This window comes from Maylandia zebra, linkage group LG3 (assembly GCF_041146795.1).
Source record: "Maylandia zebra isolate NMK-2024a linkage group LG3, Mzebra_GT3a, whole genome shotgun sequence".
In the NCBI taxonomy this organism is placed as follows: Eukaryota; Metazoa; Chordata; class Actinopteri; order Cichliformes; family Cichlidae; genus Maylandia; species Maylandia zebra.
Genome location: NC_135169.1, coordinates 6,117,567 through 6,143,170, shown reverse-complemented (window position 1 = coordinate 6,143,170; position 25,604 = coordinate 6,117,567). Strand labels below are relative to the sequence as shown.

Below are 25,604 nucleotides of genomic sequence, written 5' to 3'. Positions count from 1 at the left end.
TTTTCTGTATCACAATAATTTGGGCCCTGGGCCTGAATTCAACATCAAAGAATTTATTGACAAACAAAATCAATAACATTTAATGGATTCCTTGATGTTCATATAGACTTTTGTTTCATTATCATTCATGTTTTCGTACACATATTGTATACAAAGACCATTTGTTAAGTTGTTAGAGCTGTGTACATCATGCAATCTTTTGTATAGACAGCATACAAATGCAAAATAGGCATGCTACAATAAAGTGTTACCACAAAGGAAACTGAGGACTCATCACAAGACTTTATTTCATTTTGACATGAACAGTATGAGCATTTTCATTTATTTAATTGTAACATTAAATCTCATATTGTAAAGACTCAACATTGTAATAAGCATTATGTTGTTCATTTAGACTATTTAGGTTTATCCTTTTTTCATGCAAAGTGTAAATCTCAGCTAAAACTATTCTCAGCTAAACAGTCTTTGTCATTGTCAGTGTCACCAGCTGTCTTACTACATAATCAAACATGGATTTTGATTATGTGGGACATTAGGTCCCTGCCTCTGTGGAACAGGCAAACTCTCACTTTGGGACGGGGCCAAAGGACCCTGTGCTCCCACAGTGTTGGTTGGTTCACTAATATCATTGTGTTTCTGTAATCCTTGTTGTATCTGACAGACTGCCTGTGCATTCTTCTGACATCTCAGTAATCCTCTCTCAGTCTTATGAAAGAGAACATCAACATGCAGGATTACATTTGGAAATATCTGAGACCATCCTGTCCCACTTGTTGAGTAGTTTGTCTTTCGGGTATGGTGCATCACAACCAGGATGATGTCTTTATTACCTGCACACAGCAGAAACATCCCTAAATAAATATAATCAAATAAAAAGCCATTGCATTGTTACTGTTTTGGATGGTTAGAGGGCTGAAACCATAAGAAAAGATGTTTCCATGATTATCTTGAAAACTGAATTAAAATATTCATATGTATATTGATAGTGAGTAAAGTAAAAGAGAAACTATAAAACTATAAAAAACTGAACATACTTTATATTATTGTGACCAAGCTTTATGATACCTGGTGCTTTAGCCATGGCTGCCTCCACATCTGACCGAACACGAGAGTTGATTGGGCAGAAAACAATGACAGTGTTGCATTCCTGTAGGTCTATGCTTTCCACCAGTAGCTGTTGAGACAAATTTACTTGGTACAGCACATCTTTGTCTGCCCCGAAGGTCTCAGCTGTACAGTAACTGTAGAACTTTACTGCATCTGCACACATTTTGAAAAGAGGAAAAACTTAACAGAAAAGCTTTAAAACTTTTTTTTACTTTGATTGGACGCTCACTCAGATGGCAAATTTTGTCTTCTTGATAAGAAACGAGGTTGTATTTACCGTGTAATGAAGTAATGCATACTGTGGTACACAATGTGGTGTGATTTGTTAAAAAAGGGGGAATTGGCAAGAGGTTGAAACTCTTCTTTGTCCCTCCCATGGAAAATACTCTGGAAGCACCGTTAATCTACCAATTATTTAATTATTTTGTACAACTTTCAGTGTCATGTAGAGAATATTTATGAAAGTCATCTAAACAAGTTCAGAGGGTAAATGTATAACCACTGCATTTACAAGAATATTTAAATTTATTTATCAAAAAACAAATGAAATCATTTTAGTAGCTCTCTTTTATTAAAGATATAAGAAATCTGATAAATGCTATTTTTTCATACCATTTTGGCCTGAAATTGTATAATGAAAAGGTGAAATTTATATAATTCATACAGGTATTTATGCACATACCTGTATGAGGGTGTGTCACGAAATCAACGAAGCATTTGAAGAATTTGTTGATTTTATCATCCTCATGGCGTTTTTGATAGGCCACCAACAATGTTTTAGCAGCTGAAAAGATAAATGAGAGTTTCAGGCTGCTTCACTGTGAATGGTTTTTAGCTGCTTCAGCTGAAAAGTAGAAAAGTATTTAGTTTTCGCTTCCAATTGTTTGTCCAAGGTATACCAGGAGGCATTACTGATGGAGCTTTGGAAAGCGAAGGTTTTCTGTGTCAGAAATTCATTAACAAATTCTTACAGTGTGACAGTTACACGACAAAATGAGCAGATTAATATATGGCATGAAATGATTCAGAACATACTGACCAATAGGGCATGTGGCAGAGAAGAAAACTTTGCATAATTTTATTTAGAAATGGCAATACGGTTTAAGAAGTCGAAGAAGAAATACCCTTTAATTAGTTGGTACATACCCTCCCTGTATTCTTCTGGAAGATTGTTAATGTGTTTGTGCAGCTTCTGGAAGAAATTGCAGACAAATTGATTTATTTACAAATCAAACTACTGTTGATTTGCTGCTTTGACTCACTTAAAGGAATGACAGCTTTATTTTTGTTGTTTTTAATGAAGTGAATACTAATTAAAATCAGAATCAGAATCAGAAAGGGTTTTATTGCCAAATGTTGAGCAGGTTTACAACATTAGGAAATTGCTGCAGTGCTTCAGTGCAAACATACTGTCATAAAAATATAAAAATAAGAATAAGAATTAAAAGTGCTAAGTGGATAGATATATACATGATATATACATGAGTGCAGGTGGTGATCAGTGCCAAACATGGAATGATTCAGTGAACACAGCGTAGGGTCATGTGTTAGTGGCGGGTACAGTCATATGGTTATTGTTCATGTGTCCAACAGCAGAGGGGAAGAAACTGTTCTTATGGCGAGAGGTTCTGGTGCGAATGGACCGGAGCCTCCTGCCTGAGGGGAGCAGGTCAAACAGACTGTGTCCAGGGTGAGAAGGGTCAGCTGAGATCCGAGCTGCACGCCGCAGTGTCCTGGAGGTGTACAGGTCCTGCAGAGATGGGAGTCTGCAGCCAATCACCTTCTCAGCAGAGCGCACAACACGCTGCAGTCTCTGTTTGTCCCTGATAGTGGCTCCAGCGTACCACACAGTGATGGAGGAGGTGAGGATGGACTCGATGATTGCGGTGTAGAACTGCATCATCGTCCGTGTTGGCAGGTTGAATTTCTTCAGCTGCCTCAGGAAGTACATCCTCTGCTGGGCTTTCTTAATGACGGAAGTGATGGTGGGCTCCCACTTCAGGTCCTGGGTGATGGTGGTACCCAAGAAGCGGAATGAGTCCACAGAGGTGATGGGGGTGTCAGTCAGGATGATGGGGGGGGAGTGGGGCTGTGTGCTTCCTGAAGTCAACAATAATCTCCACTGTCTTCTGGGCATTCAGCACCAGGTTGTTATGGCTGCACCAGGACACCAGACGTTCAGCCTCCCTCCTGTAGGCAGACTCATCCCCGTCCGAGATGAGTCCAATAACGGTGGTGTCATCTGCAAACTTGATTAGCTTGACAGACTGGTGGGTGGAGGTGCAGCAGTTGGTGTACAGGGAGAAGAGCAGAGGAGAAAGAACACAGCCCTGAGGGGAGCCGGTGCTGATGGTCCGGGAGTCCGAGACATTCTTTCCCAGCCTCACATGCTGCTTCCTGTCCGTCAGGAAGTCAGTGATCCACCGGCAGATGGGATCAGGCACATTCATCTGGGAAAGCTTGCCTCGGAGATGGTCTGGAAGGATGGTGTTGAAGGCAGAGCTGAAGTCCACAAACAGGATCCTGGCGTAGGTTCCTGGGGAGTCCAGATGCTGCAGGATGAAGTGTAGGGCCATGTTGATGGCGTCGTCTACAGACCTGTTGGCTCTATATGCAAACTGCAGGGGGTCCAGGAGGGGGGCCGTGAGGGTCTTGAGATGGGAGAGAACTAGGCGCTCAAATGACTTCATGACCACAGATGTCAGAGCCACGGGTCTGTAGTCATTTAGTCCAGTGATCCTAGGTTTCTTGGGGACAGGGATTATGGTGGAGGACTTGAAGCAGGCAGGCACATGACATGCCTGCAGTGAGGAGTTGAAGATGCCAGAAAACACTGGGGCCAGCTCGTTTGCACAGTGTCTGAGGGTGGCAGGAGACACACCGTCTGGGCCGGGAGCTTTTCGAGCATTCAGACTCTTAAACTGCTTCCTCACATCTGCTTCATGAATATGAAGAGTTGTGGTGGGAGGAGGTGGTGTGAAATCCTCTTTTGTGTGGGGTGAGGAGGGGGGTGTTGTAGGTGAACAGTTTGAAGGTGGTGATGGCTCTATGGAGGGGGGAGAGGTGGGGGAATGAGTGTCCAAAGTGTCTCTATTGTTGGGGCCGTTGGAGGTGTGAAGGCTGCCTGATGGCTCGTCAAAACGGCAGTAAAAGTCGTTAAGGGTGTTGGCCAAGAGCAAGTCATCAGTGGAGTGGGGGGTTTTAGGCTTGTAGTTGGTGATATTCCTAAAACCTTTCCACACAGAGGCCGAGTCATTCTCTGAGATCTGCTGCTGCATCTTCTCAGAGTGCTGATGTTTAGCAATGTCCACTTCTTTAGTGAACCTGTACTTGGCCTCTCTGTAGCAGTCCCTGTCTCCGCTTCTGAACGCCTTTCTCTTTTCCAGCCACAGCTTTTTGAGTTTAGGAGTAAACCAGGGTTTGTCATTGTTATAACTCACCCTGGTGCGTGATGGCACAATGCTGTCCTCACAGAAGTGGATATAGGAGGTGACAGTGTCCGTAAACTCGTCCAAGCTGTTAGAAGCAGCCTTCATTGTGTCCCAGTCTGTAGACTCCAAAACTCCTGTTTTTTGCATTTACGTGTGGACGAGGAATACAGAGTTCGTCACGCAACATCACAGGTATGAGCATTTTTTCACGTCACGCTGTGCGCCACGTTATTGTTTACATGAGATTAATTGCAGAATGGCAGATAGTCAGATTAACAGTATTTTGTCACTATCTTCAGGTTTTACATGCTTACACACACACACACGCAGTTACTGTGCCTCCATTTAGAAAGTCAGAGGCGTTATGGTGTAATTATTTTACATGTAGTTGTTTTTTCCCTGTGTAATAATATTCAACATTGCTATCAATATATTTTTCAAAAAATGCCTCTCTGTGTAAAATGGGCTTAAAAACATAAACAACTGTAGGATACTGTTTGTCCGTGATTTGAACCGGGGGAACAAATCGTGGCAGGATCAGCCTGATATTATTTGTATCCCGCTGTAACTTTACTGTATAAAGAGCTAACATCTCCAAAATGTCAGGAGTAGTTAGTCATTATGAGAAGTGTTTGTGAACTAAATATCAAGAATGTGGGATCCTGTTTGTCCATGATTTGAAGAGCCCAGCACTGCTCCCGACGAAGGGAAAACCAATTCTGCAGGGGAGACCTACCTTGGCACTTGTGCAGGTGAAACCAAAGGGAAGATATGCTTCTTCATATTTATAGTCTTTGGCTTAGAATGAAGTTGGTTTGGAAACATATTCAGCGATGCTTCATCTCCTGCTTTGCGTTTCTGTGGGCGCTAGCAGTGTCCAAGCGTTTTGTTTTTTTCCTTCGATCAGTAGATGACCTGCTCTACCGCCTGATCTACAGCCACCCAGTACATATACTGAGACTAAGTCGAAGTTAAAAGACAAAAAATACAAAAAATGATAAATAAATATGTTCCATCTATCTGTTTGCTTCCTCTTATCCTCTTCAGGGTAGTGGAGGTCGCTGGAGCCTATCCCAGCTGTCATAGGGCAAGAGGCGTGGTACACCCTGGACAGGTCGCCAGTCTGTTGCTAAGAAATAGAGAAATATTTTTAATGCGTATCCGCTCATTAGATTGTTTTATGTATAAAAGAAGGCCAGCTTTGAGACTAGGTCACAGGCTGACAGGAAACTGCATGTTTTTTGTAGAGTTATTGCAAGTTATTACAAGCTGCACAGGAAGTTTTAGTGCACAGGCATATTAATAGATAAGACACAGAAAAGAGGAACTTTGCCATATAAGCAATGTTGGTATCGAAACTGTGTGACGTGTAAAGTACAGAAATAACACCATATAAGACACATGTTGAGCTTGTAATGTTAGAGATCCTGCAACTGGCATTTGGGCTGTGCAGGGGTCTCTCTCTTCCAGAAGATGATTGAATAAAAAGAAATAGAAATGCTTTAACACACTGAGTCAGTTTTCTTTCTTTGTGCTTTCATGTTATATGACCCTTTGATCAACACACACACACACACATACACACACATACGCTCAATGGAGTATAAATAAAGACCGGGGCAGTTCTCTCACTGGAGTCTCTTAGAGTGGAGGCTGCCCTTGCTAGCAAGAAGTTCTGTGTGTTTCTCTTCTCTGAGTCTTTACTGAAGAAGTGTTTTAGAACATTTTCCCTAACACATTACTAGTTACTTCTCTCAAAAGTAACTCAGTTACTTCAAGTTACTCGTTACTTTCAAAGTAACTAGTTACTAGGGAAAGTAACTTTGGTTTTACTCAGAATTCTCTGGTTAATGTGTTTCTTCCATAACTTTGCCAGTCTTCTAGCTTGCTTACTTGCCACAAGTGCACTGTGCCACCTACCAATAGAAAGGAAAAGATAATGTACATATTTCCACGAGAGAAATCCCACGCCAGGACCGTCATTGACTGCTGCCATGATTCAAGCCTACGTCACAGCGTCATGTGCGCCTTTTACATCCAACACAAAAACTGCAGTCGTGGTGCTTTCGATTGTACTCAGAACTCTGAAATTCTGCCTTCTGAATAGGAAGATGTAGGTAACACCAGACTGCAGATGAGCTGCATACAGGGCTGGACTGGGACAGAAAATTGGCCCGAGCATTTTGACTAGAGACTGGCCCACCATTATAGGAAAAATCATAAAGCCTTTGAATGAAAACAAACGCTGTTGTGACAGTGATGTACACTGTTTTGATGGTATATATGCATCAATCTATCAATCGTTTGTTGTAAGATTCAGATAATTATTTTTTAAAAGCGAGACATTTTAAATGAGAATAAGAAAGAAAAGTATTTCTTTGTGCCCCCCTCTCCCTGTTAATGCCCTACATGCCCCCCTGGCAACACTTTCCTAGATCCGCCCCTGCACAGTTACCAGCTGTCAGCTACACAAAAAAGGATCCTGGGGTTATTTGTCTCTCAGAAACAGTTCATAACTTCCCTTCAACTCATTCATGTCACCTAAAAGGTAAACCTGTTTCTCCATCACCTGTTCAGCTCTGATGATTCAGTAAGGTTTCATCTTCATGTTTCCCTCTCACCAGATAACCAAACCATATCATGACCAGCAGCTTTTTTGCAGCTGTGGCTCCAGCAAACATCAGCTGATACTAGAAATTAATATTAAATAAATTCTAACAATAGCTGATCAAGCTTAAACGTGCTGCTGTTGTTTAGCGCGACATCCGCTGGTTTCCTCTTTCGGCGCAAAGTGAGCGATAAACAAACAAGAGAGCCGATCAGCTGATCATTGATCAGTTTTCATGATTGAAGTAGAAACAGGAGAGGGAGGGGGGAGAATGAGAGAAGAAGAGGCAGCTGTGCAGCAAAGACACAGAATAACTCCAGCTTTGTGCCTTTTTCATTGTAGCTGAATTACGGGACAAACTGTTCCTTTACACCTCAATAAGAAACGCGTAATATATTTTCTCTGAATACCAGACGGGACGGTTGGCAACTCTAATAACTTATGAACAAAATAAAGTTCAACATCATTAACTTCATAGCACCACCCAGCTGTATAGAAACTCCGTCATGCTAGCTAGCACGCAGTACGGAAAAAGTCAGCATAACGAAAATAAACTCCACCTAAACTTGGTTTATATCTGACCCAGAGAGACTGCAGGTCAGAACTTCTTACCTGAAGTTCAGTTCACACTTGGACCGGCGGCCGCCTCGGGTCTCTTTTCCTTCTGCGTCCCTTTTCCTTCATCCACCTGCTGGCCTCCACCACTTGCTAATGTTACTGAATCTGTGGAAGCTCCGCGATGCCACCACACGAAGTAACGAGTAACGACCCTATCTAAATCCCAGTAACGAGTAACGCGTTCCTGATTTTGGCATAATAACTAGTTACCGTGCTCGTTACCACAATAATAACGTAGTTACTGTAACGCGTTATTTAATAACGCGTTAGTCCCAACACTGCACTTAATACAGGAAATACATGTTTGTCTGTTTTGATGATGAAGGACTTCTTCAGCTCTGTAAACAGCTACACTTGAGAGGACAGAGGTGATTTCATGGATCAATAACAATGTGTTTATCAGCTTTCATCATCGCAGTGCAGACATGACGTCAGATCTATCAGAGTGAAGGCCGTCTCTCTGATGATGTCACAGAGCAGAGTCATTCTGTCCAATAAAGGATCTCAGATCAGCTGCTGCCATCTTGTGGCCACAGTTGGTTACTGTCTCTGAAAGTTGTCTCATGTTTCCTGTTGTCCTGCTAACAAAGGCTCATCATGCTGAGAGGGCAGCAGCATTTTGTGGCTCTTCACACATGTTCATTATATTCTGATGATCCTGGATGGAGACAAACTACAGATAAGTGTGTTCAGCCCAACTAGTTTATCTCATTACAGCAGTTTGATGTTTCCCTTTGAATCCCCCTGAAGATCCTGACAGTGAAGCACGTACATAATACTCCAGCCTTTCAACTCTGAGCTTATTTAGTTCTATTAATACACTGAAATCTCATTTGTGTCATGAAGAAAGTCTTTAATCAAACAGAATTCAAAGATCAGAAACATTTCATATATGGAGTTAAACATGAATCATTGTTTCAACAACATATTTATTGTTGTCATAAACAGACAAGAAGACAACAACAAACTGCTCCTCCCATTCAACACATGTCAGTCCATATCCCAGCAAACTAAATCATCTCCATTTACACATCAAATAGAAACATGAATCACTTGGAATGATCAGTGTTGGGGAGTAACGGAATACATGTACCGCCGTTATGTATTTAAAATACAAAATATGAGTAACTGTATTCCGTTACAGTTACCGTTTAAAAAGCTGGTATTCAGAATACAGTTACTTTGTTGAAATAAATGGATTACACTGCGGTACTTTCCTGTTTCATTTTGTCGCGGGTCAGGACTGTTTGGGTTTTGTTAGACAGCTACGTTCTGTTGTTCCAGGCGGCAGCGTTACGGTTGCCATGGTTACGACGCTCTCTCTCTCTCTCTCTCTCTCTCTCTCTGCGACTGTGTGTTTCCTGGGTGAGAGAGCGCCTTTTCGTTGTTGTTGTTGTTGTGCTAAGCTAACAGGCAGAATGCTACAAGCATAGCTCTAAAGAATGTAGCATCATGGGCAGTGTAGTCAGTGCTGCAGGGAGAATGGACTGCCATACACATTATGGGTCTGTGAGCTCGAGGAGGGAGAAAAAGGGGAGTGGAAAGGTACGAGTTGTCCTCGAGGAAAAATGGGAGCTGGAAGCATGTAAATATAATAATAACCACTTCAGCCAAGAAGAGTGCCTGACGAGCCCAGTTGTAAGTAAGCTATTAAGACTCGACTGTACACCGTGTTCGTGTTTTCCTCCGAAAACAATAAGTTCCGTTGGAGCAGCCTTTCAACGCCTCTCTCTGTCTCTCGCAAGAAAAGTTGACCCACACAACAAAGTAAAGCTATTTTTCGGCTACGAGCCGACAGGGACCCCGCCGTATTAGTCAGAGGTCCCTTTACTACAGTTCAGAGTCGCGGACCTTCAGTAATAGTAATAAATCACACAGCAATAGTACATTCACGTTGTTGTAAAAAGCATGATAATATATTAAGTAATCCAAAGTATTCAGAATACGTTACTGTCATTGAGTAACATAACGGAATACGTTACAGAATCCGGTTGTTCAGTGATGACGCGATGAATCCTACTTCCGGGCCTAAAGTAGTCTGCGTTTAATATGGCTTTTGTGTTGTTAACATGTTTAATGTTATGTATTTTCTTCTATTTGATCTCAAAAAGCTCATAAAACAGTCAGTGATCACTGTTGACCTCCCTCGGCTTTTATTACCACTAATCATTTATTTAAGCTCAGTTTTTAAAACCTTAGGATGTAACTACAGCCCAGCCCATGCAGCAGTATATGAATGACTAACCTCGTATTGTGGATGGATTATCTCAGTTGTTCTCCTGGCTGAAGTTTGGTCCTTTTACAGCGATTACATTTGTTCCTGACCACCGAGAACACTCACGTTAACTTTTATCGAGTGGAAAAAAAGTTAGCTTGTTTATATTATGCTAACATAGCTGTGTTGCTAGCGGTCATGTAGCACATCATTATATACCAGCTAGCCCAACTTCAGTAACTCTAAAAACGTCACTGCTGTTTAATTTTCTGTCTTCATTTATGCTGGAAGTGATAACAGAGCTGTACGTTTTAATTTGTTTCCAAAACCCCGCAGTCAGGACATGCTATATTGTATTTAGATAGAAGCTAGCGAGCTAACTCCCTGCTAACTTCTAACTCCGTTAAATGTCATAAATTCCGTTTTCATGGATGCCTGGATGTTAAACTCAATTGTTACACCTGGTAGAGCAGAACGCTGATCATTTTATTAAAGATGAAAGACTTAAGACAGTTTTTCAACTCTCAGTAATGCCATAGTGATCGTTTGATATATGGACCTGCAGCGGAGTTTAGGCCCAGACACGGCTAGTGACGTCAGACTGAACAACCGGATACATTTTGGGGCATGCATTCTGTATTCTATAATGGAATACATTTTAAAAGTAACCTTCCCAACACTGGTAATGATTAGAAACTTGATAGAATTTCAAATCTAGTTTGGGGAGTCATTCAGTGAGAAACAGTGAAATGATTTTCCATGTGAAAAGGTGGACAGCAGAAACAGAAAGAAACAGTGAAAACTAAAAGAGAAACAAAGAGCTTTGGAACAAGAGGCAGCAGGAGGACAGCTGCAGTTTAACAGCTTCAACTCACTGACAGGAAACAACATTAGAAACATCATCATCCTCAACTCATCTGCTGCACTGACACTGACACCTTCAACGGCAACACCTTCACTTTATCACCAGTGTTAATGATTGGAAACATCCTGTGAGTGAAAGTGTGTGTGAAGGTGTGTATGTGTGTGTTAGTATCAGGATCAGAGAACGACAGCTTTCCTCTGTTCCAGTCCAGATTCACTCTGATCCTCTGGAGCTTCTTCTCTACTGAGAGAGCAGTTTCACATGATGGTGAGCGTGCTGAGTATTTACCTGTAGAAAACCATAATCTCCATAATCCAGACTCAATGTATCCCTTCCTCTGCACAGACTCTGCTAGCACCCCCAGTCCCCACCATGTACTGTCTCACACCTCGACATCCCAGCTGTGAGTCCCTGAGTTAAAGCCCTCAGAGCCCAGGACAGCGCAGGAATGATCAAACCTCTCTGGATTATCAGGAAGCTGATGTTCATCTCCTCGTCTCACACTGGTCAGATCTTCAGACAGGATGAGTTTTGGATGAGCAGTGTTTGGGTCCAGAATGAGAGGAGTGTAGGAGACCATGTCCTTCATGTTGTTCCAGATGTTGAAGGTCAGGTTGCCCAGGTGTTTGGCCTGGTCTATCAGAGCTCCTGAGGGCAGCTGTGGATCATCCAGCAGGGGGCAGCGCTGGACTCTTTCCACTGCAGCCTTGTAGTTGTGCAGGAATGAGACGTCTTCAGCTCTCAGCTCCTCCTCTGTGGCTCTGACTGTGTCTGAAAGAGCTGCTATCTCTCTGCTCAGAGCCTCCATCTTCTCCTTCATCATCCCACTCTTCTGCTCCTCTTCCTCCCTCAGTGCAGCCAGCCTGGCCTCCTCTTCCTCTGCTAGAAACTGGTGAAGCTTCTTAAACTGCTCCTTAATCTGCCTCTCTGTGTGTCGGGCCTGGACCTTAATGTGTTCTGCTGTTTGATCAAACTTCACTTGAACTTCTTCACAAACCTTTAACTTCTCCTTTAAGGGCTCCAGAGTTTCCTGAAGTTCCTTCTTGTGTTGTTGTGCAGCTTCATCGATGGGTCTGAATCTGTGATTGGTGTGTTTTTCTGAGTCTCTGCAGACGACACACACTGGCTGCTTATGGTCCAGACAGAAGAGTCTGAGTTTCTCAGAGTGCAGACTGCAGAGAGCCTCTGAAGCTCTCTGATCTCTCTCCTGTAAGAACGACTCACACAGGTTCTTTAAAGCCAGGTTTGAAGGTGGTTTTGACCGTGAAGATCTTCTCTTACAAAGTGGACACTCGCGTGTTGTTGTCTCTTTCCACTGTCTCTTCAGACAGTCTTTACAGAAGCTGTGGCTACATGACAGAAGAACAGGATCTCTGAAGACCTCCTGACAGACCGGACAGCAGAGATCCTCCTCTGATCTGGAAGCCATTGAGTCTGTGAGTGAAGCTGAAAACAGCAGACAGGAAGTACAGTCAGTCCTGGCTCCCCTCCCTCCTCTACCACCTTCACTGAAACTTGCTTTGAGTCGTGTTTTTGCTCAAACTCACATTCAGTGTGTGGAGCGTCAGCAGCTTGAAGCAGCAGTGTTGGAGTTTTCCACTTTTCTCTCCTGTAGCTGGACTCACTCAGAGGAAGCTGCTAGTTTGGTCTGAACTCAGTCTGATCGTCTGTGCGTCTCTCTGCACTGAAGAAGAAAAACATCCTGTTTCCTGGTTTGTAGCATTTCAGTGACATAGAGGCCGGAACATCATTCAGCGTGAGTGTGACAGCAGAGTGCAGACGTTTGTTGCAGATCAGAAACGAAACCTTTTCTCAAGCGTAGAAAATAAACTGTGGCTCAGTCGTGCAGCTGCTTGGCAGTTTTTATTTCAGACTTTGTTCTGGTTATTGTTCAGGTTCCACAGCAGTGGGAGTGTAATGTAGTCACACAAACACAGGTGGATTTACTCTGGAGAACTTCAAGACATGGTGAGGAGGTAATTTAGCCATGTAAATCAGCTGTATTGGATCAAGGACACATCTAAAACCTACAGGACACCGGCCCTCAAGGCCTGGAGTTTCCCCATCCACGAGTTACTGTAACAGCAGCTACTTTTCCATCAGACCAACACCAACATCAAATTCTGTCTGATACAAACAACACTTCTAAATGGAATTTATCCTTTGACTTTAAGTCCTCCTCTTTATTCTCTGAAACACACTTTCATTCATTCATTGATTATTTTAGTCAGAAATGTTGTTTGTTACTATTAAACATGAAATATTAACATTAAAGAAGATGTGATGAAGGAATATTTGGAATATCTGGAGCTCTATTAAGTCATGTAATAACAACATGTGCATCATAGTGCAAAAGTAACATAACAAAGCTTTGTTCAGACAGTTACCTTTCAGTCGATTCACTCGGTATAACACATAAATATTAGAGATGGACCGATCCGATATTACGTATCGGTATCGGCCCGATACTGACCTAAATTACTGGATCGGATATCAGAAAAAAATAAAAAATGTAATCTGATCCATTAAATATCATGAAAGCACCTCACAAAACTTGCAACACGCCGTAACTCGCCTCAGAATGTTAGCAGGTCGGAGCAGTATGCATCAGGTGATAGAGCGGCTGTGGCCTGTCGGTGGTCTGGATAGTTTTGGAGCTTCGTTAGCAAACTGGCATTTCATCTCCGACAAAAGTATCCCCGAGAGAAGTAAAGCAAGTGTGTAAGTCCATCTCTGAATGTTTGTAAAGCATTCCTGCGTTAAGCTTAACAAGCGACTGCCTCTTCTTGCTGCTACTTCATCCATCCATCCATTCGCTTCCGCTTATCCTTTTCAGGGGCGCGGGGGCCTATCCCAGCTGTCATAGGGCGAAAGGCGGGGTACACCCTGGACAGGTCGCCAGTCTGTCGCAGGGCCAACACACAGGGACAGACAACCATTCACACTCACATTCACTCGCACAGTCACACCTAGTGACAATTTGGATTAATCAATTAACCTATCCCCACAAGCTGCATGTCTTTGGACGGTGGGAGGAAGCCGGAGTACCCGGAGAGAACCCACGCAAACACGGGGAGAACATGCAAACTCCACACAGAAAGACCCCAGCCTGATGGTGGAATTGAACTCAGGACCTTCTTGCTGTGCGGCAACAGTGCTAACCACTGTGCCACCGTGCTGCCCACGGATGGATGGATGGATGGATGATCGGCTGTCCGTCTCTCTTGTTGGTTTTTGGCCCACTTTGCACCAGAAAGAGGAAACCAGTGGATAAACAACAGCAGCACGTTTAAGCTTGATAAGCTGTTGTTAGAATGTATTTAATATTACTTTCTACACCAGGATCTTTTTCTACATAGCTGACGCTGGTAACTGTGCAGGGGCGGATCTAGCAAAGTTTAGCCAGGGGGGCCGATAGATATTAACAGGGAAAAGGGGGCACAAAGACATACTTTTCTTTCTTATTCTCATTTAAAATGTCTAGCTTTTAATAAATAATTATCTGACACCCAAAGTTTTAATTTGATGTAAAATGAATAGAAGTCAATTACTGTATATAGTAACTATTAAGTCTAATATACCCTAGTAAGCTATAGTACTTTTTCCTTTGGGAAGGTACCATCTATGCAGTCTGCAATTTTGTTGAAAAAAGATGTTGAATCTATTTAATATTTCTTGAAAAATAATTGATTTCTGTGCATTTTTTTTCCACACTGCATCAAATTAAGGTTGATTACGTCGATTAAGCATCATGAGGTGGAGCGTGAGGGGTGGTTCCCTATTTTTTATTTATTTATTTTTGTTGTTGCTGGGAGTTGGAACCCTATTAGTTAGGTTGCTTAATATTTACGCTAAGTACTCTTTAAAATACCAGAATAGGGAGGATGGTGTAGGTTTAAGTTTATTAGATTGATCAGTATTGCTGAACTATGAAATTTTTTTTTTTGCATACAGGTATAACAGAATAGCTTTAGTGTAGTGTTGTTGTTTTAAACTTATACAACTTATACAAAATGCAGCAAGATATTTAAAAAAACAGTTTTGTTGATTAAAAAACACTATATCGGATTCATATCGGTATCGGCAGATATCCAAATTTATGATATCGGTATCGGACATAAAAAAGTGGTATCGTGCCATCTCTAATATATATGGGATATCACGCTCCTTCGCGTGTCCTGGCTGAAGAAACCTTTATTCACGCCTTTAAGGCAGATGACGTGTGATGACACGCACACGGCCCCGCCTGCACATATAGCCACTGTCATCACAGTCATCCCTCAGTTCTTACGCTCTTCAACTCGCCGAGAACACCTCTGCTGAGTTGGGCTAGCTAACTGCTGCTAGTTAGCTCCGTTGTCTGCAGACTTGAACTTTGCTTAACTGCCCCTGTTGGTGTTAGCCTCCACCGCACAGTTGGTGTGTAGGCTGCCCGTGGTGCGCTAATTTCAAGTTTTTCCCGTGCAGTGTTTTGCTTTGTGTTTTGTTATGGACTCTAAACCGAAGCGAGCAAAGCAGAAATCTTCTGATCGCCCCTGTCCTCAGGGATGCCCTTTCTCTTTGCACGACAGCGACTAGCACAATGTCTGCCCTGTCTGCCTGGGGATCGTCCATGCTCGGAGAGCGTTGACGGAGCCCGAAGCCTGTGCGTTTTGTCGCCAGCTCCGGCGCTCGACCCTGGAAAGACGGGTGACATTTGTGGAAAAAGTCGGCTGTCGCAAGGCAAGACCCTCACCTTTCCGAGTCTGGAGCCCCAGCTTTCTCTGAGTCCAAAGACGAGGATTTTCCGGTCGATGTCCCTGCAATTAGCTGGGCTGACCACATGGAATATGTTGACAGGTTAGCCGATGACGAGCCGGAACCATGCAGGAGCGCTGACGGGCTTCAGCAGATGGAAGCTCTGCGCGACATCATCCCCAGACGTCAGCCCAAGCCCGCAGCCAGCTCTCACAGGCCCGCCGCTCCTCTAACGACTGGCAAGAGACCAGCGCCCACTGCTGAAGTGGGTGTGCCGCCAGCGAGAGCACATCCTCCGGCCCGAGCTCCACGCCAGTCGGCCTGGAGCAAAGGCCCACCCTCGGGCCCCCGGCTGGACCTGACGTCCAGGAGGAAGAAGCCTCAGCCCTCCTAGTTGTGGCTTTGAGTGGAGAAGGGGTCTAGCAGCAGGGAGATGCTGTTTTTACCCCTCTGTTGCCGCACAAGAGGTGCCGCTTAAGTTCTGTTCAGGTTGTCAGCCCCAGAAGGTGTTGCACATTCCTAACAATGTCTCCCAAGCACAAAACCTCTGCACACAAAATGCCTCAGGTAACCCTCTGTTCAGGTGTGCTAAATGTTCAGGTGACCACATCGAGTGTTCCCGCTGTTTTTCATTGTTGTGTCCCAGAAAAGGTGCCTCCAACAAAATGTATGAATGTACATGTGTCATGGTCCGTGGTCCTGTGCCTGCAGAATGCGTGATGCTCGGGTAGCCACACCCCCGGGCTGGGCCATCACCGACACACCTGCTCTCCATCGCGGTGATTACATGAAGAGCTACTTAACCCGGCGCTGACGGATGCTCCACGCCAGTCCGTTACTCACCTCACAGTGGTAACTAGACTTCCCCGAAAGCGTGCGTTCACTTCTGGTTGGAACTGTGTTTAATCCGCCTACTTGTGTCCAGGTTTTGACCCGGCATCCGGCATCTGCCACCTGTCTGTCCTCTGGCTCAACTGGATCACTCGGTGCATCATCTGGCCCATTCGCTATCCCCACGGACTTCCTGCTCACGGACTGCCACACTTCCCTCCCGAGCTCCCACGGTCCCGCTCTATCGTAAGCCCCCCTACTCTGACTCAGTCCCCACTTCCCGGCTCCCTAGTAATCCTCTCCCCTTTCTATTGCAGCCTCCCACGGTCCCGATCCCGGCTTCCTCGTGTCATTGTTTCCCCGGGTTTTTAGTTCCTCGTTTTGCTCCCTAGTTTTCCCGGGTCGCCTTTCGTTATTATAATAAAGTGTCTTTTTCTGTTAGCGCTGAGTCTGCGACTGGATCCTTTTGTGCACGCGCGGCGCATGACAGTACGGACTGGCCAGAATGGATCCAGCAGAACCAATACGTTCAGCTATTAATAAGCAGGGTGCCATGCTCGGCCGACACGATCAGTTACTTCTCTTACTTCAGGATCAGTATCAAGAGCTTAGCGAGAAACGGGGAGAAATGCGCGCTAAACAGCCCGACCCCGGCATACCGTTGTGTGACGTTGTGTTTCCACGGCGAATTGGACCAGTGTGGGGTTTCCTTTTTCAGTGTACCCTTTTCTTCAGTCGCTCGCCACTCGCCTTCCCCACTGACGCGGCCAAGATTTCCCACTTTGTGGGACTGCTGAGTGGAAGCGCGTTGGCGTGGGCTGAAGCCTATTTATCTTCTAACCCGATACAGAGTTGCGACTTCGATGACTTCCTCCAAGAATTCAAAGCAACTTTCTCCCCACCAGTTTCCGAGGATGATGCTGCTCAAAAGCTAGTGGCGCTCTGCCAGGGCCGGTGTAGTGTTGCGGAGTATTTAGTGGAGTTTCGCACAGTGGCAGCCGCTGTTGGCTGGCCCGATTCGGCCCTAAGGGGCATTTTCCTACGCTCCCTGAACGATCAGATGAAAGATCAGCTCGCGTTTCACGAGGCAGCTAAATCATTCAAGGATTTGGTGTCACTCGCCCGTAGAATTGATAAGCGTCTACGGGAGAGAGAGGCTGAACGGCGGTCCAAGCCACCGAAACCCGTGTTGTACCCAGAACTTCGCGTGTCACCGCCCCTGCCCCCATTTAGCTCTCCAGCGGCGTGCGCTCGCTCACTGTCTCCTCCTCCGCCGGAGCCGATGCAGATCGAGCGCTCTCGGCTCTCGCCGGAGGAAAGGGAACGCCGTTTTCGGGCCGGGGACTGCTTATACTATGGGAAGCTGGGACACCGCATCGCCAGCTGCCCGGTTCGCCCAAACGGACCAGCTCACCGGTAGGTTCGGGGATACGGGTGGGCAGCACATTAAATGCTATTAGACCCCGATTAGTTGTGTCCGTTGCCATAGTAACCAACAAAAAGACTGTTACATGCAGCGCATTAGTGGATTCTGGGGCGGAGCAAAATCTCATAGATGAGAAGCTGGCTAAAGAGCTGGAAGTACCACTCACTCTGTTGGAACCTCCCCTCCCTGCGTCAGCGCTGAATAAACAAGTGTTTGCTTACATCACCCATCAGACTGCGCCTGTGAAAGTAATCACTTCCGGGAATCATAACGAATCACTTTCATTCTTTACCTTCCCGTCTCCCGACACCGCGCTTGTGTTAGGTTACCCGTGGCTGCAAAGACATAATCCCCACATTGATTGGGCAGGGAGCAAGATCGCCAGTTGGAGTTTGTTCTGCCTAGCTAATTGCCTGAGATCAGCAGTTCCCGCTGCACCAGCTAACCTGACTCCACTTGTTACACAAGCACATGACCTTTCCTCCATCCCACCCGAGTACCATGACTTACAGGAAGTGTTTAACAAGGACAAGGCTATCTCTCTGCCACCTCACCGCCCCTATGACTGCGCCATTGACCTGCTACCTTGAGCCCCGCTGCCCTCCAACCAGTTGTACAACCTGTCTCGCCCTGAGAGGATGTCGATGGAAAAGTATATCCAAGAATCACTCGCGGCCGGTATTATTCGACCCTCTTCTTCCCCTGTAGCTGCAGGCTTCTTCTTCGTGGGGAAAAAGGACGGTTCGTTGCGGCCATGCATTGATTACCGGTGCTTAAATGACATCACTGTAAAGAACAAATACCCTCTTCCGCTGATAAACTCTGTTTTTGGATGTCTCCAGGAAGCCACCATTTTCACGAAACTGGATCTGCGAAACGCGTACCATCTGGTCCGGATAAGGGAGGGGGACAAGTGGAAGACCGCTTTTAACACACCACTGGGCCACTTTGAGTATTTGGTTATGCCATTCGGCTGGTTTAAAATGGAGCACTGTAACAAAAAATAATTTCCCCCAGGGATCAATAAAGTATTCTGATTCTGATTCTGATTCTGATTAACAAATGCCCCTGCAGTTTTTCAAACTCTAGTGTGCTCCGAGACTTCCTGAACGTGTTTTGTTAAGTCTAATTGTTGAATGTTGCCATTGTGTTTCTTAAATTTGTACAGTCTTAGTTTAAGCAGTAGGATCAAAGCCATTCCTTTGATCCTGACCACCTCTCCAACCACTCTGTGCTGGGGGAGGTTTTATTGTAGATACATCCTATCTGAAAGATCTGTTTCTTTTGATGTAAACTTCCTGGGTTTACGACCCTTTGGTCAGCAGGAGGTCTGACACACACACACACACACACACACACACACACACACACACACACACACACACACACACTCTTACAGAAGTTCACACATATACATAAAATGCTTTGTCTTAGAACACGCACCCTTTGTCTTAGAACAAAGGGTGCGTGGCTTTGTTCTGACGTGTTTTGTGTGAACTGTCTCCCAATAAAAGGTAGCAGGAGGAGGTCAGATCTGGGGGTCATTGTCGTGCTGGACACAGATGAGAGGCCTCCCTTGCGCAAATAATAAATCGATCGACTGTCTTGTTTTCTTCATGATGAATAAGTCTCTAGAATTAGCGGGGCTTGTGGAAACACAGACCTTGTTGTCCTTCGGAGCCGGAACCTTGCATCCACCGAGGAGAGGGAGAGGACGCCACCGCAACGTCTGGGATGATTGACGTAAAGCCCTGGTGTTTCACTTTGCTTTGTCACCAGGCCGGGAAGTTTGCGCCTGAACTCCCCTCGGGATGGATGACGATTGATGGGATCCAGAGACTCTTCCCATGAACGTAAACAAACAGTTAGTACAGAAGGCCTTAGAGAGCGGCTACGTGACCCTGCGTTGACCGCAGGTACGGGAGCGCGCTAGCCGCGTGAGAGAGACGCAGGCTTCTCCGCCGTTTGGGGCGTGGAGACAACCTAGGTTCGGTAGCTCCGCCGTGAGGAGTGTTCGGAATCTCCGCCATTTGGGTCGTTTGGAGAGTGTCCGACGGTTGAATTCTCCGCCATTTGGGGCGTTTGAGAGTTTTCAACAGAGAGCGCTAGCTGTGCGTGCAGACGCAAGCGATAGGCCTATGTTGTGTGTGTGTGCGGGCCAGACGTGGTCTGCGTGAGTGTGGCTGATTGTTGTCTTGTAATGGAGAATAAAATGTGTAAGTCTGCCTTAGAAGGTAATGTAAAATTTATGGAGAAATTTTTACCAGGCAGCACGCAGTATGTAGGTTGTTGGCGTGAGAAATATGGATTTGAAGGGACATTAGTGGAAGTTCAGTGTAAAATGCTTGTAGAAAGAATAGCTGTAAGTGTAGCAGGTAAAACAGGGAAAGCGAAGCAGAGGAAGGAATTGCAGTTAGCAGTTGCTAAGTTGTGGCTGGAGCAGGCTCAAAAGAGAAGAGAAGCACAGAATGTTAAAAGAGCAATATTGCAAGCAGTAGTTGTGAAACCTGAGGATGAAACAGCTCAATCCACTGCAACTACTTTAGAACAACAACACAAAATTTCAGAGTTTGGAGTTTCTTTAGTTCATTCCTGGGATTCCGCCTTCCTCAGTTTGTAGTCTGTCAGCTTAGTCAGACAAGATGGCATCCAGGCAGGTTCAGTTTCAAAATGCTCCTGAATGAAAAAATTCATGGATATTTTTGTGTTTTGTATATATTTATAGATATAAATCTTTAGAGGTTTGACATTCAGGCACACTGGGGAAAAAAAAGCTAAATTCTCTGTATCACAATAATTTGGGCCCTGGGCCTGAATTCAACATCAAAGAATTTATTGACAAACAAAATCAATAACATTTGAAGGATTCCTTGATGTTCATGTAGACTTTTGTTTCATTATCATTCATGTTTTCATACACATATTGTATACAATTACAATATACCATTTGTTAAGTTGTTAGAGCTGTGTACATCATGCAATCTTTTGTATAGACAGCATACAAATGCAAAATAGGCATGCTACAATAAAGTGTTACCACAAAGGAAACTGAGGACTCATCACAAGACTTTATTTAATCATTCATTTTGACATGAACACCTACAGTATGAGCATTTTCATTTATTTAATTGTGACATTAAATCTCATATTGTAAAGGCTCAACATTGTAATAAGCATTATGTTGTTCATTTAGACTATTTAGGTTTATCCTTTTTTCATGCAAAGTGTAAATCTCAGCTAAAACTATTCTCAGCTAAACAGTCTTTGTCATTGTCAGTGTCACCAGCTGTCTTACTATATAACCCAACATGGATTTTGATTATGTGGGATATTAGGTCCCTGCCTCTGTGGAACAGGCAATCTCTCACTTTGGGACAGGGCCAAAGGACCCTGTGCTCCCACAGTGTTGGTTGGTTCACTAATATCATTGTGTTTCTGTAATCCTTGTTGTATCTGACAGACTGCCTGTGCATTCTTCTGACATCTCAGTAATCCTCTCTCAGTTTCATGAAAGAGAACATCAACATGCAGGATTACATTTGGAAATATCTGAGACCATCCTGTCCCACTTGTTGAGTAGTTTGTCTTTCGGGTATGGTGCATCACAACCAGGATGATGTCTTTATTACCTGCACACAGCAGAAACATCCCTAAATAAATATAATCAAATAAAAAGCCATTGCATTGTTACTGTTTTGGATGGTTAGAGGGCTGAAACCATAAGAAAAGATGTTTCCATGATTATCTTGAAAACTGAATTAAAATATTCATATGTATATTGATAGTGAGTAAAGTAAAAGAGAAACTATAAAACTATAAAAAACTGAACATACTTTATATTATTGTGACCAAGCTTTATGATACCTGGTGCTTTAGCCATGGCTGCCTCCACATCTGACCTAACACGAGAGTTGATTGGGCAGAAAACAATGACAGTGTTGCATTCCTGTAGGTCTATGCTCTCCACCAGTAGCTGTTGAGACAAATTTACTTGGTACAGCACATCTTTGTCCGCCCCGAAGGTCTCAGCTGTACAGTAACTGTAGAACTTTACTGCATCTGCACACATTTTGAAAAGAGGAAAAACTTAACAGAAAAGCTTTAAAACTTTTTTTTACTTTGATTGGACGCTCACTCAGACACATGACTAGATGGCAAATTTTGTCTTCTTGATAAGAAACGAGGTTGTATTTACCATGTAATGAAGTAATGCATACTGTGGTACACAATGTGGTGTGATTTGTTAAAAAAGGGGGAATTGGCAAGAGGTTGAAACTCTTCTTTGTCCCTCCCATGGAAAATACTCTGGAAGCACCGTTAATCTACCAATTATTTAATTATTTTGTACAACTTTCAGTGTCATGTAGAGAATATTTATGAAAGTCATCTAAACAAGTTCAGAGGGTAAATGTATAACCACTGCATTTACAAGAATATTTAAATTTATTTATCAAAAAACAAATGAAATCATTTTAGTAGCTCTCTTTTATTAAAGATATAAGAAATCTGATAAATGCTATTTTTTCATACCATTTTGGCCTGAAATTGTATAATGAAAAGGTGAAATTTATATAATTCATACAGGTATTTATGCACATACCTGTATGAGGGTGTGTCACGAAATCAACGAAGCATTTGAAGAATTTGTTGATTTTATCATCCTCATGGCGTTTTTGATAGGCCACCAACAATGTTTTAGCAGCTGAAAAGATAAATGAGAGTTTCAGGCTGCTTCACTGTGAATGGTTTTTAGCTGCTTCAGCTGAAAAGTAGAAAAGTATTTAGTTTTCGTTTCCAATTGTTTGTCCAAGGTATACCAGGAGGCATTACTGATGGAGCTTTGGAAAGCGAAGGTTTTCTGTGTCAGAAATTCATTAACAAATTCTTACAGTGTGACAGTTACACGACAAAATGAGCAGATTAATATATGGCATGAAATGATTCAGAACATACTGACCAATAGGGCATGTGGCAGAGAAGAAAACTTTGCATAATTTTATTTAGAAATGGCAATACGGTTTAAGAAGTCGAAGAAGAAATACCCTTTAATTAGTTGGTACATACCCTCCCTGTATTCTTCTGGAAGATTGTTAATGTGTTTGTGCAGCTTCTGGAAGAAATTGCAGACAAATTGATTTATTTACAAATCAAACTACTGTTGATTTGCTGCTTTGACTCACTTAAAGGAATGACAGCTTTATTTTTGTTGTTTTTAATGAAGTGAATACTAATTAAAACTCCTGTTTTTTGCATTTACGTGTGGACGAGGAATACAGAGTTCGTCACGCAACATCACAGGTATGAGCATTTTTTCACGTCACGCTGTGCGCCACGTTATTGTTTACATGAGATTAATTGCAGAATGGCAGATAGTCAGATTAACAGTATTTTGTCACTATCTTCAGGTTTTACATGCTTACACACACACACGCAGTTACTGTGCCTCCATTTAGAAAGTCAGAGGCGTTATGGTGTAATTATTTTACATGTAGTTGTTTTTTCCCTGTGTAATAATATTCAACATTGCTATCAATATATTTTTAAAAAAATGCCTCTCTGTGTAAAATGGGCTTAAAAACATAAACAACTGTAGGATACTGTTTGTCCGTGATTTGAACCAAGGGAACAAATCGTGGCAGGATCAGCCTGATATTATTTGTATCCCGCTGTAACTTTACTGTATAAAGAGCTAACATCTCCAACATGTCAGGAGTAGTTAGTCATTATGAGAAGTGTTTGTGAACTAAATATCAAGAATGTGGGATCCTGTTTGTCCGTGTTTTGAAGAGCCCAGCACGTGCTCCCGACGAAGGGAAAACCAATCCTGCAGGGGAGACCTACCTTGGCACTTGTGCAGGTGAAACCAAAGGGAAGATATGCTTCTTCATATTTATTGTCTTTGGCTTAGAATGAAGTTGGTTTGGAAACATATTCAGCGATGCTTCATCTCCTGCTTTGCATTTCTGTGGGCGCTAGCAGTGTCCAAGCGTTTTGTCTTTTTCCTTTTCATGGCCCCCCCTGCCATGGGGGGGCCATGAAAGACCATCAAAGTGTGGGGCCCGTGAAAGGCCATCAAAGTGTGGATGGGCCCCACACCTGGAGCTAAGGGGGCAGTGTCCAAGCGTTTCACTCCACATATTTCACATACAAGGGTCAGTTCTACAGGCAGAAACATGGGTGTGTCGTGGGCTCCCAGGTTCACCAATTGTGGCCAATTTGTACATGGAAGAAGTGGAAAAGAGGGCTTTGCCATCCTACCCTGGAACACCACCAAGCCATTGGTTCAGATATGTGGATGACACCTGGGTGAAAATCAAATCTCAGGACATACCACAATTCACGGATCACATTAACTAGGTGGACCGACACATGAAATTCACCAGGGAGGATATGAAAAGTGGCAGATTAGCCTTCTTAGACTGTGAGATTTCCATCAGTAATGGGGGACATCTAAAAGCTGATGTTTACTAGGTAAAAACTGGGTGTCATCAGGACGCTACAACACAGAGCGAATACCATCCCCACTGACACAGCGGCCAGGGAGGCAGAAGAACAGCACATCAAGAAGGCCCTGAGTGAATGTGGATAAAAGCTGGACTTTTGTCAAAGCTGGAAAGACACCTAAAGAAAGCTCCAGCCGATCCAGGAGAGAAGGACAACCGCTGCCCAAGCGAAAACCTGCAGTGATCCCATATGTGTCAGGAGTATCGGAGCAGTTGAGATGCATTTTTTCTAAACTCTCTGTGGCTTTTAAACCCCAAAACAAGCTGCGCCAAAAATTGGTCCACCCCGACACAAACAGAGTAACATAGGCTACGTTCACACTGCAGGCGAAAGCACATCAAATCCGATTTTTTGACCCTATGCGACCCATATCCGATCATGCTATGACAGTGTGAACGGCGCAAATCCGATATTTTCAAATCCGATCTGGGTCACTTTCGTATGTGGTACTGAATCCGATACATATCCGATGTTTTAGAAAGCGACTGCTGTTTGAACGGTCAAGTCGCATTAAATCCGCCTTTTACGTCACCGACACAAGACTGAAGCCAATTATCAGCGCCAGAGAAGCGCCCGAGAAGACATCGCGAACGCTTCCTGGCCATCCAGTGTGGATGTCAGTGAAACTGTTGGGAAGACAACGTAAACATTTTATTTGTACTGTATAATCTGCAGATTCTGACAGAAATCTACAGCTATCCTTTGAAGCACCGCTCCTCTCTTAAACGGCAATAAGGATCATTATTAGGTTATTTACATTATTATGTAAATAACAAAATAACTTAAAGCAAAAATTGGGAAACGTGAAGACCGAAGTCTTTATATTAAGGGCCATCAGTCAAACAATACTGTTGCTCTGGGTCTAAACAGAGCGCGTTGTGTGTGACATCTTCTTTTGCGCATGCGGGCCGCTTTGAGCGTTCACACTAGAGAGCGTTTGCTGTCGCATTTTATTTGTAGTGTGAACGAGCAGACAAAAAAATCGGATTTGATCAAAAAATCGGAATTGAGCATTAAGACCTGCAGTGTGAACGTAGCCTTAGTGTACGCTGTTAAGTGCCAGGACGATTGCCAGGATTTATACATCGGGGAAACCAAACAACCTCTGTCGAAGCGGATGGCACAACACAGAAGAGCCACCTCATCAGGCCAGGACTTTGCAGTCTATTTAAACCTACCGCCCAGTGGACACTCTTTCAATTATGTGGATGTACACATCCTGGACAGGGAGGAACGCTGGTTTGAGGGCGGAGTCAAGGAGG

General features: G+C 43.8%; 2 long non-coding RNA genes and 1 pseudogene across 3 annotated transcripts; all 3 read right to left on the bottom strand.

The window, feature by feature from the left end:
* Positions 1–269: 269 nt before the first annotated feature.
* LOC105940604 (uncharacterized) lies at positions 270–2,357 on the bottom strand. Its single transcript, XR_003022206.2, has 4 exons — positions 2,254–2,357; positions 1,790–1,891; positions 1,066–1,260; positions 270–830 (listed from the first exon to the last, which is right to left on the bottom strand). It is a non-coding gene; the product is annotated as an uncharacterized LOC105940604 (long non-coding RNA).
* A 6,236-nt stretch (positions 2,358–8,593) lies between these two features.
* LOC112432090 (nuclear factor 7, ovary-like) lies at positions 8,594–12,674 on the bottom strand (annotated as a pseudogene). Its single transcript, XR_013095159.1, has 2 exons — positions 12,392–12,674; positions 8,594–12,290 (listed from the first exon to the last, which is right to left on the bottom strand). The product of XR_013095159.1 is annotated as a nuclear factor 7, ovary-like (transcript).
* Positions 12,675–20,821: 8,147 nt separating this feature from the next.
* Positions 20,822–23,354, bottom strand: LOC112432086 (uncharacterized). Its single transcript, XR_013097177.1, has 4 exons — positions 22,903–23,354; positions 22,439–22,540; positions 21,703–21,897; positions 20,822–21,467 (listed from the first exon to the last, which is right to left on the bottom strand). It is a non-coding gene; the product is annotated as an uncharacterized LOC112432086 (long non-coding RNA).
* Positions 23,355–25,604: the final 2,250 nt, after the last annotated feature.